General features: G+C 47.3%; 1 long non-coding RNA gene across 9 annotated transcripts in view; it reads right to left on the reverse strand.

Annotated features, from left to right (window-relative positions):
* LOC109448708 (uncharacterized) overlaps positions 1-17,630 on the reverse strand; it is a 64,014-nt gene that overhangs the window by 20,513 nt on the left and 25,871 nt on the right. For 8 of the 9 annotated variants that reach the window (XR_012489823.2, XR_016021361.1, XR_016021366.1 and 5 more), the window contains 4 exons: positions 9,112-9,506; positions 8,509-8,612; positions 4,526-4,626; positions 3,853-3,922 (listed from right to left, as the gene is read on the reverse strand). This is a non-coding gene — a long non-coding RNA (uncharacterized LOC109448708). The remainder of the gene's footprint in view (positions 1-3,852; positions 3,923-4,525; positions 4,627-8,508; positions 8,613-9,111; positions 9,507-17,630) is intronic. The other variant, XR_016021362.1, reaches the window with a different exon arrangement.

Here is a 17,630-nt window from a genome sequence, read left to right on the forward strand (position 1 = left end):
TTATTTCACAAGATGGAAAAATTCTGTTTCTCCTGAAAGCTGTGTTTTATAAAACAGTGTTTCAATATTTCTTTCACTCCTTGATTCATTTGACAAGAATTTACAGGGCTCCCATTCTGTGTGCAAGGGTTGGTGTTAGGAACACAAATAGAAGAGACAAGTATGGGAAGAGAGAACTCGAATTAACAATGCCAGCCAGTCTGTGTTTAGCGGCTGGTGACCCAGACGACAGTCATTCATCCGACAGATATTTATTGTGCAACTAGTATATGAACCAGGCAGCCTACTGAGGAATGACAACAATGAAGAAAAACCAGTCCCTGTCCTTGTGGAGCTTGCTTTCTAAGGGGTATGAATCGGAAGGGCTAGAGGAATTATACGGAAAGAAAGAAGCACAGGCGCTGAGGGAGTGGGAGGTAGGTGGAGCGCGGGAAGGAAAGGCAACCAGAGAGCAGAGAACAAGAGAGTCTGTTTCAAGAGAGGAACAAGGGTGTAGCCCCAGGTGAAGTGCGGCTAAAAGGCACAGCGTGTACAAAATGAGTTATCCCGGGGATTTCCAAGAACACTACTGTTTGCTTCTACTAATTGGCTCCTATGAGGACGGGACACACACTACTTTTTTTGGAAACGAACTTTTTGTGTTTTAAATAAGCTCTTCTATAAACAAGTATTGAGGGGACATTTGGCATGAGCACTATGACTTGAAACGGATGCTAACATTAATCTTCCTGTCACGAGTAACAGGCGAGGGTCTTGTCCCACAGAACTTTTCATTCTGGTAAGCTCATCGGGAAAAAAATGCATTGCATTGAAGGGAACCCGAGCACGACTGCCATACAGTGCCCAGGAAAGCACTGAAGATTTGGAGAAGACCTGAGTTTGGATCCTTGATTCTTATTAACTGAACGTCCTCTCTCCAAACCTGTTTTATCACAAAACGGGACTAGCACATGATGACATAGCGGATGTGAAAGTGACCTGCAGATGTCAACACATAGAGAAGCCATTGGTATTTATGTCAATAACTTCCTTTCTTTGTTTTATGTTTTCCTTGCCCCCAAGCATGGTGAAATTGGATTACTTGTGTGGCTCCTGTGTGTTTCGTGTTCAGAAGGAAGGATCCATCTCTAACAATGGCACTACAGTTCTCTTGGGCTCACTTGTCACCAAGGAATCTCCAGTACAATCTATCAGGGAAGCCCATTCAAGCAGAGCCTCGGAGGGCTGGCTGCTCCTAAGATCCCAGGCCCGTAGGCTGCGCTCTCGCCTGCGCCTCTCTGATCCAGTCTAGGTTCCAGGACCCTCCTGTCTGCCCCCCTACACCCTGGCACTTCTACGCCTGTAGACCCCATCTCCAGCCTTCTTCCCACATCCTCTCCTTCTCCATCCCAACCACCATACCTGCTCTTCCCTTCTTTTTCCATGTCTGATTCTAACACTTACTACCTGTGTGTCCTTAGATTGTATAAGATCTCTGTGCCTTGTACGTATTCTTTATCCATAAAAAGGACCTGATGAAAGAACCTACCCCATAGGGTTGTTTTCAGGATTAAATATGATAATGCATTTTAAGGATTTCATATAATTGAAGGCAATTGTCACTACTCAGTATTTCTCATTGTTACTATTTCCCATATTTCCTTCCTCCCTGCTTCCCTCTTGTTCCCTTCTTCCCCATCCTGTCACTAACCCTGTTCCCTTCTTCCCTTCCACTCGCCCTTTCCTTCTGCCTTGCACACTTTCCCTTCACTGTCCTCCTGTGCCCCGTCCTCCCCTCACCCTGACAGCTTCCCCAGCCATGAGTCATGGGAGTTTGCCCCCACACTGGCTCCCGAAAGGCTCTGGCTACAGGCTGCAGAGGCAGACACAGGCCCCAGGCAGGAGGGGCCTGCTGCCAGGGCCACTATTTGCCAGACGGAGCGGCCTGGTACTTGACTTTAGGGTACTTTTAGGACCCGAACATGCATTTGTGGAGCCACCAGCCACTATTTTGGGGAACTGTAAGAGGCCTAACGTCCCTGAGGAGTGGAAGAGGATAAACGTTGCATTGCCCATCTTTGCTAAAAGGGGAGAAAGATTGTTTCTCGTCATTTTAAGCTGTTCTTTTAATATCTGGGAAACTCTCCACTAAGTCTTCTCCCAACCTGTGAGTGCCAGGATTCTTGGCCACGCCCAGACGTTCTTCCCATCTCCTTCTTCCATCCCTCATTTCTTTCCCAGTTTGAATCTGACATCGGACCCTGACACCCATGACTTTTTCTCTCTTCTCTGCTGGACAATTAGCTCCTGGAAGATAATCCTCTGTCCCATTACACTGAATTGTCTTAACTGTGTGCATGGGGGTTAGGGGCATGGCCCCTTGGGGACAGGAACTGGCTCGGAATCTTGTCTAGGTCCCCAGCCCACAGCACAGAAGCCAGGAGTCCTTACACACCTGGAGAACCTCCGCAGCGTGCATCTAAACAGTCCCCACACACAGACACGACAGGGGATAATCAAGGCCACGTCAATGACTCTGGCTTTGATTTGATCTCAGGTAGCTCCAGTTGGCACTGATTTGATACCTGATAAGTGAGGCTTTTTTCAGTGAAGAGTGAGGCGGCGCCTCCCTGCCCTGCTAAGAGAAGGCTGTACTCTGTGCAAAGCTCATTCCCCCGCAGGGAGTAGCTGATGAGAGATAATATTGCCTTTGGTCTTCCTCTTCTCCCTGAAACAATTGAAGGGGCCTTTCCTTTTCCCCTCCCGCGGGCGTGAAGCCCCTGATATGCTTGTGCGCTCGGATCGCGCCTCTGCTCAGGCTTTGTGGCTCAGCCAGTGGACCCAGAGGCAGTTATTTTCAGATTTCCATGCCAATCTGGGGTGAAGGGGTTGGCATCTTGTTGCCTCTCCTGTTCTTCCTGAGCACTTTGTGGACGGGTCTCCATCTCCACAGAACTGGACCCAATGTTCACAAGGTCCTTAAAAGTGGGAGACAGGCAAGGAGGTGAGAGTGATACGATGTGAGAAGGACGCAGCCTGCCTTGCTGACTTGGAAGATGGAAAAAGAGGCCACGAGCCAAGGAATGCAGACCAGCCTCTGGAGAGAAATGCAGCCCTCTGGCATCTTGACATTAGTCCAGCAAGGCCCGTGTTGGACTTCTAAGCGACAGAGCCATAAGATAATAAATTGTGTTGTTTCAAGCCACTACTTTTGTGGTAAAGGGTACAGCAGCAGCAATAGGAACTAACACGTCTTGCACCTGTTTGTGAAATGGGTGGGGTGGGCTTGAAGCTGATTTCTGAGGCTATTCTACCTCTGACATCCCTGAGTTTGGGCTCTGCACTAATAAACAGTTCTTTCTAAAACATGGGAAGGGACACAGAAATAAGTGACAAGAAGTTACTTGTCACTAGAACATACCATGTTTCCCTGAAAATAAGACCGAGCTGGACCATCAGCTCTAATGCATCTTTTGGAGCAAAAATTAATATAAGACCCGGTCTCATTTTACTATAATATAAGACCCAGTCTAATGTAATATAATGTAATGTAATACAATACGATACGATACGACACGACACGACACAACACATTATAATACTGGGTCTTATATTAACTTTTGCTCCAAAAGACTCATTAGAACTGATGGTCCGGCTACGTCTTATTTTCAGGGAAACACGGTGATCGGGAACCAGCTCAGGGCCAGAGCCTCGGCTCACGCCTGCCCCTCCTTACCCATTGCTCTTCCTGACCCACCCCCAGCAGGCAGCGCCCTCACCGCCCCAGCCCCAGGCTCCTCTTCTCAGGCTGACAGACAGCTCCGTGGGTCTGGAGCCAAGAGCTGGATGGAACAGCCATGCATTGATACTCACACTTTTAGCCCCTGCAAAGCTGCCTTGTTCCTGCTGCTTGACAGACATTGGTCCAAAGTGACCATTTATTCTAAAATATGAGGAATGAGAAGAAATATGAGGAACTGAGAGCAAGAGGCCAGGATTCTCCCCCACTACCTCCCTCCTTCTCTCTCCGCCCTCCCCCTGCAGCTGCTCCACATTCTGGCTGCTTTCCCAAACGCCTTGAAACAGAACCCTGCCAAAACAACACACAGGCCTCTTCAGTCCAAAGCGTGGTCCCATATCATATTTTCAGAAGCCGTGGGAGACTTAGGTGGGAAGGAGTCGGGGTGGGGGATGAGGTTTCTGAGCAGAGAGGAGAGGGGAGATGAGGCCAGCATCCCTCCAGGCTGAACCTCCTGGAAAACTTCTGGGGGGTGGGGGGTGGGGGTGGGGGGACACCTGGCAGCAGCAGTGGGCTTGGAGCTCCCTACAAAAAAACACCTACAGCCTTTGTCACTAAACCTGACAGTTCCAGAGGAGCAGATGGGCAAGTTCATTCTCGGCCTACCTTCTCTTTTTTGCCATAAGCATATTCTCTATACCATTCTTCACATCAATTTTTTTCTTTAAATGACTCCACAAGAAATTCATTTTTTAAAAAGACGGGTTTTTTTTATCACTCTCTGTGGTAGAAACGTCAAGAGCTCACCCTTTTCAGTCTTCCTCTCTTCCCAGTCACATGGGGCAAATAATAATCCCCCCTCCACGCACACTGCCTTAGGAAGCCTCGTGATGTTTCTGGCCAATGGACTGTGGAGGAAGTGACATATGTTGATTTTTTATTTCTATTTTTTTATTTTAAATTCTTTCATTATATGTTTCAGGTGTATAGCATTATAATTTGACATCTGTATACACTGCACAGTGATCACCACCACCGTTCTAGATGCCACCCATCACCATACAGTGGACCCCCTTCACCCATTTTGCCCACCCCTTCCTCTCTGATAACTATTAAGATGGGTGCTTATTAAAGACATATGAAATGATTCTTTATATTTCCTACAGTTTTATATACTCTTTAGGTGTATCCATAAATCTATAGATTTTAGAGATGTCTGAAAGGTGTCACAGCAAATCAGCTGCCTATTACCTCTGGGAGGCAGCTGAGATAGAGATGGGGAAGGGGGGACAGTGGCAAAAATTACTTGACATTTACTTGTATTGTTTTAAGTTTTCATAAGGAAAATATATCCCTGTATTACTTGCAGAAGTAATAATTAATTTTACAGTGAACGGCAAAATGACAAAAGGAAATAAAACTGGAAAGTTATGCCAGATCTCTATTTTGAAGCATGTAAAACGTCAAGCTAAGAGTGTGTGCCTCATGCTGCGGCAGCAAGAAGTTAAGGGAGAGTGTGGATGGTCGTGACACAGCCTCCTCCTCGGGTGGGCGTGAGAACTGGGTGAGGAGACAGGCACGTAGTACCCAGAAGAGCGTCTGACATCAAGTGAATGCTTTGTAAGTGTTCGCTGCTTCCGCTTCCCCTTCCCAGCGTAGCCACGTCGGCCCTTCCCTTCTCATGAACGGACCAAGTTGCTTCTGCCTCAAGGTTTTCATACATGCTGCTCCTTATTGCCACTATTCCTTTCTTCCCTCTCCTTCTCATCCTTCAGAGTTCAACCTAAATATTAACAACTCAGTGAGGCCTTCTGGGACCTGCCCGGCTAAGGAGTCTCCTCAGCCCACTGTGTGTCTGTCAAAGCATCACGTTGGTCTTCTCCAGAATACCTGTCACAATTTGTAACCACATCTGTGGTTTAAACAAATTTTTTTATCTGTTTATTATTTTTCTCCCCTGCTCACAAGTATGTAAACTTCACAAGGGCAGGGACAGAATGCGTCATGGTCACTGCCATTTCCTCAATGCCTGGTGGGGTTCCTGGCACAAACTAGAGGTAGAAGTAGCAGTAGTAATTATAATAATAGTAAGACCTACTATTCACTGAGCACTTGCTATGTGTCAGGCATGTTTTACATGCTTTACACACATTAACTCATTCAATGTCTTAATAAGCCTTTTGAATGGATTTTAATACAGTCCCCATTTTGCAGATGAAGAAACTGAGGTATAAGAGAGATTAAGAGATTTAACACAGCTGGTTAAGTATCAGAGCTGGGAGTCTATCCTTTAGTATACCATAATATTTTAGTGACTGATGAATGCATTAACACAGTGCTGGTTTGTGGTATTCCTGATGGCCTTATACTCCAAGTATAAACAGTGTGATTTGTTGGAGAATAAATGAGAAGGATTAGCCTAATTTATAAAGTGTCTGTAGGGAGGTCATAGCCTAGAGGAGGAGAAGGCAGCTATTTTCCACTGAGAGGCAATAAATCAAGATTTGTGTGACAGGAGCAATGCAGGGCTGCAAATGAGCAGCAGGGGATGCTGGCAGGAACATGGGGAGCGCACCCAGCTCCACATCCCATCACCTGGTTCTACAGAGAATGCCCTGCCAAGCCCAGTCATGGCCAGAGCTCCGAGAAAGGAGTTCTGGGAGTGGCGGAGAGAGCTGGCCGCCCTGAGGGCGATGCCAAGGAAATAAGAGAAACCAGCCTCGGAGTCAGGTGAGAGATTTCTGTTCTATCCTGGCCTTTAGAGGCAAGACCTTCCTGGAAGCCACACCTTACCTAGTCTTATTAGATGGATCCCAACAGCTGCCAGCCATGACTCTGGGTGTGCAGATGTCAGAGGAAAAATAATCATAGGATAAGGCAGCTAAATTCACTGCCTTCTCATCAGTGCCAGGGACTGTGTCAGGGGCCTTCAGAGAAATGATCTCCTTTCATTCTCGTAACAAACCTAAAGTTTCCTTCAACATTCATTTTGTAGATTAATATTTATCAAGCTCCTGCTATGTTGATGAGGTACGTGCTATTTTTAATTCTGTTTTACAGATGAGGAAAGATACTTGGAAAGATTAAGTAATTTCCCCAAGTCGAATATTGGCAACATTAGAACTTGAAGTCTGGTCTGCCTGATGCCAAAACCTTCCTTCATTACCTCTACTCTAAATTCTCGCTAAATGTGAAACCACAATGTATTTCTAGCTGTGTGTCAGGTACTGTACTATAATCAGGATTAGGAATTATTCAATGAGATCATGTTGCCTGGCCCATAAGTGGTCAGTAAATATTACTTTGTTATTCTATAGATATATTTATACGTTGCAGTGGTTAATTTTATGTGCCAACTTGGCTAAGCCTCAGTACCCAACTATTTGGTTAGACACATCTGGATATTACTGTGAAGGTTACCTTTTAGATTGGATTAACATTTAAATTAGTAGACTTTGAGTAAAGCAGATTACCCTCCATGATATGGGGGTGGGCCTCATCCAATCAGTTGAAGGCCTGACTAGGGAAAAACTGAACTCCCACAGGGAGAGGGAATTCTGCCTCCAGATGGCCTTGACTCAAGCTGCAACTCAACTCTGGCCTAGATCTTCATCTTGGCCTGCCCTGTAGATTTTGGACTTGGCCACCTCCACCATCACATGAGTCAATTTCTTAAAATAAATCTCTCTCTCTCTCTCTCTCTCTCTCTCTTTCTCTCTCTCTTCTCTCTCTCAATGCACAACCTCTCTCTATACATATACTGACATCTTCTATACGTGTGTGTGTGTGTGTGTATCACATCCCAGCGGTTCTGTTTCTCAGGAGAAGCCTGACTACCGCAGATACATACAATAATGACAATAACGGGATAAGCAGGTAAAAGCTGGGGAGATCTATATTAGAGGGAAAGAATGTAAACTGCTTGAATTCTAGAAATCCAGCTTCTAATGAAGAACACAGCCTATAACTGCCACAAACATTTTTAATTGTACAAAAAGAGCTGACATTCCTAATCTGGTTATGTATTAATTAGACATTAATTCTACTTCTGCCCGTTCTCTTCTCCCTGTAGGCCTGTTTCCTATCCATAAAACAAGAGCCTCAAGACACCTTCATGACAAAGGTGGGAATGAATGGACAAAAGCCCTGACAGTCGGGGTCCTCCCTTTGCCACCCCGGTAGCTCAGTGCAGGACGGGTGGTGGCAGTGCAGGTGTCCCGTTCTGGGAGCCGGAAATCCTGCGGGCTGGTCCCAGCATCACTACACCAGCCGGGTGACCTGGGGCACATCTCTTTCTCAGGCCCCAGCTTTAGTTCCTCTTTACCAAAACCGTAATGAGAAGAATTACGCTGAGGATCATTGCCCAAATCAACATGAAACCCTGTATGTGACATTATTTTATGAGTGGCAGTTTTTCACTCTCAAAAAGAGCCATCCCTCCATGTGCGCTGTGTGGTGTGAGCAGTGTCTGGGCTCCACGACAGCGTAGGGTCAGCCCTGGGCAGCACTCTGGAGTCGGCAGGATGGTGTACGGTCACCACTCCAGTGCCCTATAGCTTCTGGCAGGGTCATAACAGCCCCTTCAATGGCACAGTCATCTCAACTCTGGAGGCTCTGTCTTATTTTCCTTCCTAACAGCCCCGTGAGGTAGGCAGCCCAAGGAGGAAGGGGTTAAACTGGTGGCCACACACCAAAGTAGAGGCCAGGCTGGGCTCCAGCCCCATCAGACTTGAAATCCAGGGTCTGTCCCTCCCCTTCACCAGAAAGCCCAGCTGACAGTCAGAGCTTACCTAATGGTTCAGGGGCCAGGAGATCCCAGTGACTCAGTCACAAACCCTCCCTCTGAAGCCAAGGCCTTCTCACTATGGCAGAGGAGCCGGGAGACAGATGAAGACTGGAAAGAGAAATTGATTTGGGGGGAAAAAAAAGCAAAACAGGGAAAGCATCAGCAAGATTCTAATAAGAGAATCTGGCCGCCAGCAGAACTAAGAATCGTTTGTCAAATGTCCCCTAGAACTCGAAGTTGATGTATCACTTTTCCTGTTATCTTAGGATTTGGGGGAAATGAAACACATTTTCATATAACTCAACTTGGTCACTAACTCATTCAGTGACATGGAGCGAGGCATTTAGTATTTCTGAGTCTCAGTGTTCTCTTCTATTTAAAAAAAACCGAAAAGTGATACAAAATCAGTTTCCCCATCTTCAGGCACTAAGTTTTCCAGGGTCCTGATTTTTGCTGTTCCTAAGCACCACAGCTACTATGTTTACCTAATATTTTTCTCTATGTGTACTTATATATTCAAAAAGGACCTCATAAATGTAAACACAGAGCCCCTTGCATGAATAACTTATAATGAATACATAATTATTAAGATTTTTAAAATTCTCACATGCCAGATCCCGAGAACATTCCTCATGCTGTCTTTGAAAGTCACTGGCCTCCAGCTCTGGCATTCTGCCAGTGAAAGCCCTTCATTCTTTGCAGCATTGCTAATGCTCAGGGAAGCCTTCCTGATCCCCTGTATTCGGCTGGTTCCCTCTGCGCGTCCCCATCCCCCATCAGGCGTTTCCTGTGCTTTTCTGTTATCATCAGAGTCTGTCTTCCCGGCTGAGAGGCAGTGGCTGAGCCTATGGGCTGCAGTGCCAGACGACCGAGTCACGCGTGGTGCTGGCACCACGACACGTATCGGCTTGGTCACCTTACGGAACAGGGCTGCTTCACATCTCCAAGGCTCAGTTTCTTTATCCACCAAATGACGTTAATGTTTTCTTCACTGAAGGGAATCTGAAAAAACAAAAAGGAAAGAAATGTTAAAAGTAATTTGCATGAGACAGGCAGAGAGACTTAAGATGGTAGCTCAGAGGGTTGAAATCGAGGGAAGAATTTGTCAATTGGATGACATAATTCTCTCCATTCATGTTATTCAAGATAATTATCATGACCACAGCTGATATTTATGTAGTGGTTAGTATTGGGGTAAGTGCTTTTTAAGCATGCTTTCATTTAATCCACAATCATTATCATTCCCATTTTACAGATGAAGAAATTAAGGTTCAGTGAGATTGCATGCCTGGTCCCAAGACACAAGAAGAAAAGTGGCAGAGACTTGAACTCGAGTCTGTCTGACTCCAGGGTCCATGTTCCCATCCTCAGTGGCAGGGGTTTCTGAACTAGGCATCGTGGTCACTTCTCCCCCAGACCCAGAGCGGACCACCACTCCCCTCCATAGGTTCTGTTTCTCGTCCTATAACCAACTGAGTGTGATTCCTGATAAGATACTGCAGCACATGCCTATCTCTTTTGTAACTGTCAACTTCCTTTTGGGTGGTCTCCCTTCCTATCTTTTCCTTTCTGATCTTTCCTGCACGAATCAGCAGATTAAAGTACCCTAAGCACAGCCCTTCATCATACTGTAGGAAGCCAGCACCCCACCCCTTGCCAAGGAGTGACCTATGCCACAAAGCTCCAGCAAATCTAAACGCAGTTCCCTGGAAGGGCCTCAAGGAGAAAGCATCTGAGAGAGGGCGGGTTGGCTTCCTCTTTGTTATATAATTGCTCCCTGCATAAAGTGCCATTTGAATGAGGCTAAACTTGGGAAACTTACTAACAGAACCGCCTTTAAGCACAGAGTTGGGAGACCCAGCCTTTCTCCTGACCATGACACTAAGTAGATGTCTCTGGGCCCCAGGCTTCTCGTTCGTAATACGGACATCACCAGCCTGTCTTACAGCACTGGTGGGAGACCCAAGGAGAGACAGCGGACACCACTCGTGTACACACATGAAGCGAACATGAAGTGTACATGTCAACAAACCCATGTGAAGAATTGTGATTAAAAGCAATGCTTCTCTCTCGCATTTGAACCCACCTCTTCCTTTTTCTCCCTTCCATGGATCCTAGCTTCCATTAATGCTGCTCTCCTGTTTGTGCTGTTTTTATCTCATCTTTTCAGCCCCTCCGATGCCATCTCCACCCTCTCCATCAATGCAAATTATAGGAGGTCTTTGGGCCCCAAATCCAACCGATTGTCCTCTCTGATCCAACAGCCTGGGCTGCTGATTGGGCGTGACCTGCAGTAGCCACCAGCTTAACAAGACCAACTGCCTGTGGGCTTGTTTACGCTGTCATGACCCTCATCAGCCCCTCTATCTTTTCCCCAGAGATTTCTGGCCATCCTGGGACAGGTGAAAGCTGAATCGGTCAACTTCTCCATTGTTAGTCCTCTCTGCTCACAAGATCTCAGATGAAGTAGCCCCGTGAGGGTGGCTGCAGCTCTCAGGACTGCTGCCCTTGACAGCCTAGCCACCTGCTACAAATGCCCCCCACAAATGGGAGAATGATGGACAAGCCCAGGACTGGACTGACAAGGTCAACGAGAAAGGGTTCTAATTGTAATATTCCTTGTCAAGAGCCAAGACATTCGTCTGATGCAAGACTTCTCTGCCTGAGCTGCGTCTCAGCCCAGAACGAGGGAATCAGATCGGACTGGAGCATTCCCTGATTGTCCCAGGCAGGAGCCATGGGACTATAGCTTCTTTAGCAATAGCGAATTCAAGGTCATCAGGATTTTAGCCGCATTCAGGGGACACTGGGGCAGGGCTCACCTGTCCCAGGTGGGGAGTGATTACAAAGCTGACAATAAATAAGTGCTTAACCTGGAGGAGCTTAACTCTCAGCTTTGAAACCTAATTCTTTGTGCCTCTGGCCACGCCACAAATGTTCCCCATTTCCCTGCCTCCTGGAAATTAAGACTGCCGGTCTTCCACAAAGCTGAATTCTAGGTTTCTGATTAATGAATGAATTGGTCTGTGAAGCATAAATAGGCGTAACCCTTATTTAGGAAAATTAGCACACATGAAAGAACTCCACTGAAGTGAAAATTCACATCCCAAATGGTTGACTCTTTAAAGTGAGATCCCCATATGTGTTGATATCATTTGAGTCACAAAAATTGAGTTTAGCCACAACTTTTCTGGAACACACATAATAGAACATAAATCAAGGTCAACCGGAAGCCCGAGTCATAAACTCTTGGTACAGAAAGATCAAGGGTAATGACTTCCAGACTTTCGTGTGCATCAAAATCACTTGGAGACCTCCTGAGCATGCAGATTCTGGGGACTTCCTCCAAATCTACCGTGTCACTGTCCCTGGGGGTGGGGCCCAGGAATCTGTATACTTACCCAGCTCCCAGAAGCTTGGAAGCAGGCAGTCTGGGCCACACAGTGGGAGCCTCTGCTGGGTCTGAAGGCAGCAGTCCTCCACTGCCTGAGCTTGTAAGCCTTGGAGGTTCAGCCCAGGACCCACTGCTGAGTGGGAGCCCATCAATGCACCTAAGAGGGGGACCTCAGACTCCTACGACTGAGAGCCACGCCCACGAGCACCCCAGATATCTAAGGCACAAATCCCTCCTAATCGAAAGCTCAGATTTGAAATGCTTGTACAATTATACAAATGGGAGAACAAAAGACAATGAGGGAATAGGACCTGCCCAACAGTACCTGGCACCCACGTGGGCATGAGGACAGAAGGCCTGGTCTTCTGATCCCTCTGCCAGTGGCTGCTGCTCAGCCTCCGGGTCTCTGCTAAGTGGCTCTCATTACTCCTCTCAGGGTGAGCTCAGGAGACAATCAGCCTGGCCTTTCTCCTCACTAATCACTCTTGGTAACTACATTATTTCTCCATGTTTGTCTTCCCAAGCAGACAGCAGACTCCATGAGACAGCACCTAACCCAGTGCTCAGCCCGTAGTAGAAAGTCAGTAAATACTTTTAGGATGAATGGACAGACGGGAAAATAAGAATATTGAAAAAGAGAGAGGTTGCCCAGGGCTAGGAAAGAGTCTGTGCCGTGGGGCCAGTGAAGACAGAGGGAACTCACTCTCTTAGGTCTCAGAGTCCGGGATTGGACCAAACATACTCGGCAGGCCTTCCAACTCACAACACTCTATATATTTTTTAAATTTTATTCAATGAGTCTAGGGAATGGATAGAATAGAAAGTGACTCCACATTAGACTTCCACTTCTCAATAAGGGGCCGGGGTCCCTGAGGTCACCTGGCTTTATGGTTTCACATCGCCCTCTAGTGACCAGCATATGTCACTATGGTTTGTGATGTTCTGTGAAAAACTCAGCTTACATAAATTTATAGGCTTGACGAGCATAATTAATAACTTACTTATGTATGAAATGTATTAAATCCATTGAGATGTCATTTCGCCATTCAACAACTAACTGCCCAGAGCCTAATATGTGCCTGGGACAGTGCTAAGTGAAAAGGTGTAGTAATGAGCATGTCAGATCTGTCCCCTGACCTGCACACATCTTAGAGGGCGAGTGGGGCATCCAGCAGTCACACAACACTGCGACATGTGTCAGGAATGCGATCTGCAGAGCATTAATACAGAACATAACACGTGGTGGACCCTCTTTAGGAAGGCTTCTCTGAGGAAATCATGCTCAAGCTTGGGTCTGAAAGATGAGGAAGAATTAGCCAAAGTGGGGAGGGTATGAGAGGGAAGGAAGAGGCCACGGATTCTAGAAAGAAAAAGCTCTGTGAGCTCGAGGTAGAGAGAGAAGGCCAGGTGGCTTGGCTTGGAGACGGGCACAAGAAGAGGCTGAAGAAGAACGTGGCATTAGCACCCCCATTACTTTCTAATTAATGTAGAAACTGAGGCTCATAGATGTGACATGAGTTGCTCGTAGTGACACAGCTTCTGGGTAGTGATACAGAAAACGAGGCCGGGGTGGCCAGGGGGGATGCTGCAGGATAGAAAGAGCTGCGGGGGACAAACTGGGGGCAGAGACACAGAGGGGGAGAGAGGGAAGCACACAGTTCATCCAGCCCGACGAGAGTTCAAGTGGCAGCTGCGGGAAGGCACTTAAAAGGTCCCCGAGGCCTCCCTGTCGAAGTGACAGGTGAGAATGGAGGGCCGTGTGGGTGAGTGACACAGCTCCTCCTCTCTCATCCCATAATCCCATACGCTCATGTGTGAAGGCCCTCACTGCCCCTGAGAAGCACCAACCTGCCTGTCTCTCCACACCCCCCACCCCCGCCTCAGACAAAGCTCCCCTTTCTTTGAAGGACCCCACCTCTCTTCAGAATGATTCTCTCTTAGCCTATGAGTACTCCCGTCCTGGGCTCCACCTGCCATCACCCGGGGGTGGGGCTTCGAGGTCCACATAGACAAGCTGGGCATCCCGCTGCACCCTGCTCTCCAGGCCACTCCACCCCGGATCCACAGCTGCTGCCATTGTTCTTGGCGTGCTGTGCCCTCTCTCCCTTTGGGGCCTGCACACCAACTCTCCTCCCCCTTCAAACCCCTCTTTCTCCTTTCTCCTTGCCTGGCCAACTGCAGCCCATTCGCCAGGCCTTAGCTTAGCCATCCTCCTCTCCAGAAGCCGTCTCCCAGGATGCGCTCTCAGGCACATGCCCGCTGGATGCTGATCTCATTGCACATTCATTGCCTGTTTCCTTGTCCGCCTCTCCAGCACCCTTGAGTACCCAGAGGTCCAGGACTATGGAGATCTCCTTTCTCCTGTAGCCCCAGTAGCTAGAAGGTGCCCAGAACTATTCTTTAAATAAATAAATGAAGTAAAAGAGATTACGGATTCCCCTTGACTTACGATGGGGTTAAGTACGATAAAACCATTGTAAGTCGAAAATGTATTTACTACACCTAACCTAACGCACATCATAGCTGTAGCCTAGCCTACCTTACACGTGTTCAGAACACTTACATTTTTGGGACATAATCCCATCATAAGTGGAGAAGCATCTGTAATTGCCATCCTCTTCTTGTTCTAACCAAAAGCAGGAGACACAGATAGGTATTCTGTAGACATGATGGGATGCAAAAACAAAACATAATATCCAAAAAACACTGGCAACACAGTATACTGTAGAGTATCGGTTGTTTCCCCTTCTGATCGGGTGGCGGTCGCCGACTAGCATCATAAAAGAGCATTGTACTGCATACCGTTAGCTTCCGAAAAGATCAAAATTCAAATTACAGTTTCTCCTGAGTGCATATCACTTTTGTACCATGACGAAGTCAAAAAATCATAAGCCGAACCATTATAAGTCGGGAACCATCTATTCTCTAACCCAAATCACCGTTTTTTCACTGCCCGGCACCGCATTTCTCATTTCCATCACTCCATCATCCCCTGCCCTGTTGATGTCTAAAGGGGCCTGCTTACTGCTATTATCTGGCCTGAGAGAAAGAAAACAGTTCTGTGCCAGCCCAGGCAATGACTCGTCAACCTTCTTACTTGTGGCAGTTTCTGGTGTCCTCTAACCTCCCTGGGGAAAGCAGAGCAAGAAGCAGTAGGGAGCTGTCTGCGTTTCAGACTTATTAGAAATTCTATCCACCACCAACACTTGTTTTCCTGGTGGCTAGGAATGCATTTGGAAGTAGGGTTTTCTTTCTTGCCAACTTCCACAGCATTCTGAAGCTTGGCTCTCTCGGGGTGAGCCTCCGAACCATCACAGAGCCCCAGGCCCCAAATCCTATACAAGGTAGCCCCTCTATGAATCAGCTTGTTCCCCAGCCTGCACGCAAAAGGGATCCTGCTGGTTCTGTTCAAACTAAGGCGCAAATCTATCAAAGGCCTGTTATGTGCCTGGCTGTGTGAGGTGCTTTCCATCAGGGGAGGATAGTCAGGCTTTGTCCCTGAGCTCTGCAGAGCTAACATTCTAGCAGGAAATGCAGAATTAAGCAATTTAGTACATGATTATTCAACAACAATTGAGATGCAAACAGAGGAGGCCAAGCGCAAGGTGCCAAAAGAGCACAGCCTGAGTGGCCTGGCCTCACCTGGGAGGTCAGGGCGGCTGCCCTGAGCCTGTGACCTTTGGGTTGAGAGCTGAAGGATGAGCGCGTGTTAACTAGGCAAAGAAGGGGAGGGAGCGTGCACGTAAAATGTGTGTGTGTGTGTGTGTGTGTGTGTGTGTGCGCACGCGCACATATGTGTGGGAACATACTAACGTGTGTGAGTACAGCCATAGATGTCTCGTGTGTGTGCCTGTGTGTACATGCATGAGTGACCATATATATGTCACATATGTTAAGTGTGCATGTGTGTGTACATATGCACATGTGCACCTGTGTGTTACATCCAGGTGTGCAGGTACGTGTCCCCCAAGGGCATGTGTCTCTCTGACAGAGTGACATTCTTCAGCCTCTGGGCCTCTGTCCCATCGTAATAAGTCATCACTGTGAAGCAGATTTCAGGGCTTCTCTATATGGAGCAATGGTTCTCAAACCTCTTTTGGCTGGTGGATTATTTCAATAGCAATAACAGTTACTCCATGTTAACTGCGCTGTCCTGTGGTCATTGTGTGTGTTTTTACTCCTCCAGCAACCCCAGGAGGCAAGCATGGTTACTGTCCCATTTTACAGAAGAGGAAACAGAGACTCTGGGAGAGGGACGGCCTTTCCCAAGATCACCCAGCGAGTTAGTTTTGGAATTGTGATTTGAACACAGGTCTGTGACTCCAAAGCATGTACTCTAACTCACGGAGCTCTTTTTCCTGTCACTAGGACAAGGGACATGGAGGACCAGCCATGTGGCAGGCCTCCCCTCCCCCTATTGCTGCAACAATACCCTCCCAGCAGTAAATTGAAAAGGTCTTCAGTGAAGCCTTGTCCCAATGCAGAGTCACAGTGTGACCTTGGTGACGTCCCTCCCTCTTTGTGGCCCTTGAGAGTTTCCTGAGCTCTGGCACCACCCACACACTGCAGGCAGATTACATCGTCTCTCCAAAGCTCTGCTTCCTCATCTCCAAAAGGAGCTAATAATGGTGGCACACGACAGACAGTGCTGCTGTCAGGATTAACTGAGTTCTTGCATGTAAAATGCTCAGCCCCGTGACCGCCTCATAATGCAGGCTCAGTAAACTGCAGCTGCCATTGATACTGAGGAATCCCTCTGCCCTGGGTTCAAATGTCTGCTCTGCCTCCTAGTGGTCCTGTGACCCTGACGAATGTTACTTGTCTGTCAATCGTTCCCCACATGTAAAAAAGGAATAAAAATAGGACCTACTTCATAGGTTTGTTTGAGGAATAAATGAGATAATGCAATTAGCACAAAGTGATTGCCCTGCAGTGTCAGCTCGCGTTATTAGTATCTGCATGTATTGTGCAATATTACAAACCAGGATTACTTAGGGTCTAATTTTGTTCCAGTTCAGGGTTTTAAAAGCAAACGCAAGAAAGCATTTTGTTTGACCAGGTTTGCTAGATACTGGATTGTTTGTAAATTTTTTTTTTTTTTTTTTTAACCAGACCTGGCTCATGGGTCAATGGAAAATCAGTTTCCCTCTGGCTCTGAAGCTGGCAGTTCAATGCAGTTTATTCTGGTGCTGGCTCACAGTTTGGTTAAGTTCAAGGCCATGACCATGAGTAAGTGATTCCCCTTGCCAAAAACTACAATCATGGTCATATTCTAAATATTTATATTACAAGAAAACAAACCTGCCCAAACTTCAGGAGTCCCAGGTAACACTCATTCACTCAGTGGAGTTCATTCATTCACCCAGCTCAGAATTATTGACCATGCACCTCATGCAGGCACTGGGCACTGGGCACTGGGCTTGCTGGTGGCTGAGGAGATGGAAACCCATGGGCAGCCTTGGTAGATTTGGGAGGAAACTGAACCAGGGTCCTCAGGGAGGCTAACTGCTCCCAAGCTGTGCAAAGTCCTAGAGAGAATGCAGGTCCACCTGTTTGGTGCAGCTCACACTGTGGCCTGTCTGAGCTGGTCATCTCAACCAACACACGCATTGGACAGGTGCGGAAATGGGAGCCCAGAGAGAGAAAAGGAGCCACTGAGATCACAAAGTTGGGTTGGCATCCTGCCTGCTGACTCCTAGGTCACTGTCTCTCACAGTGAGCCCGCTCTTACC

This window comes from Rhinolophus sinicus, chromosome 5 (genome assembly GCF_057876585.1).
Source record: "Rhinolophus sinicus isolate RSI-liver-muscle chromosome 5, RSI-T2T, whole genome shotgun sequence".
NCBI lineage: Eukaryota > Metazoa > Chordata > Mammalia > Chiroptera > Rhinolophidae > Rhinolophus > Rhinolophus sinicus.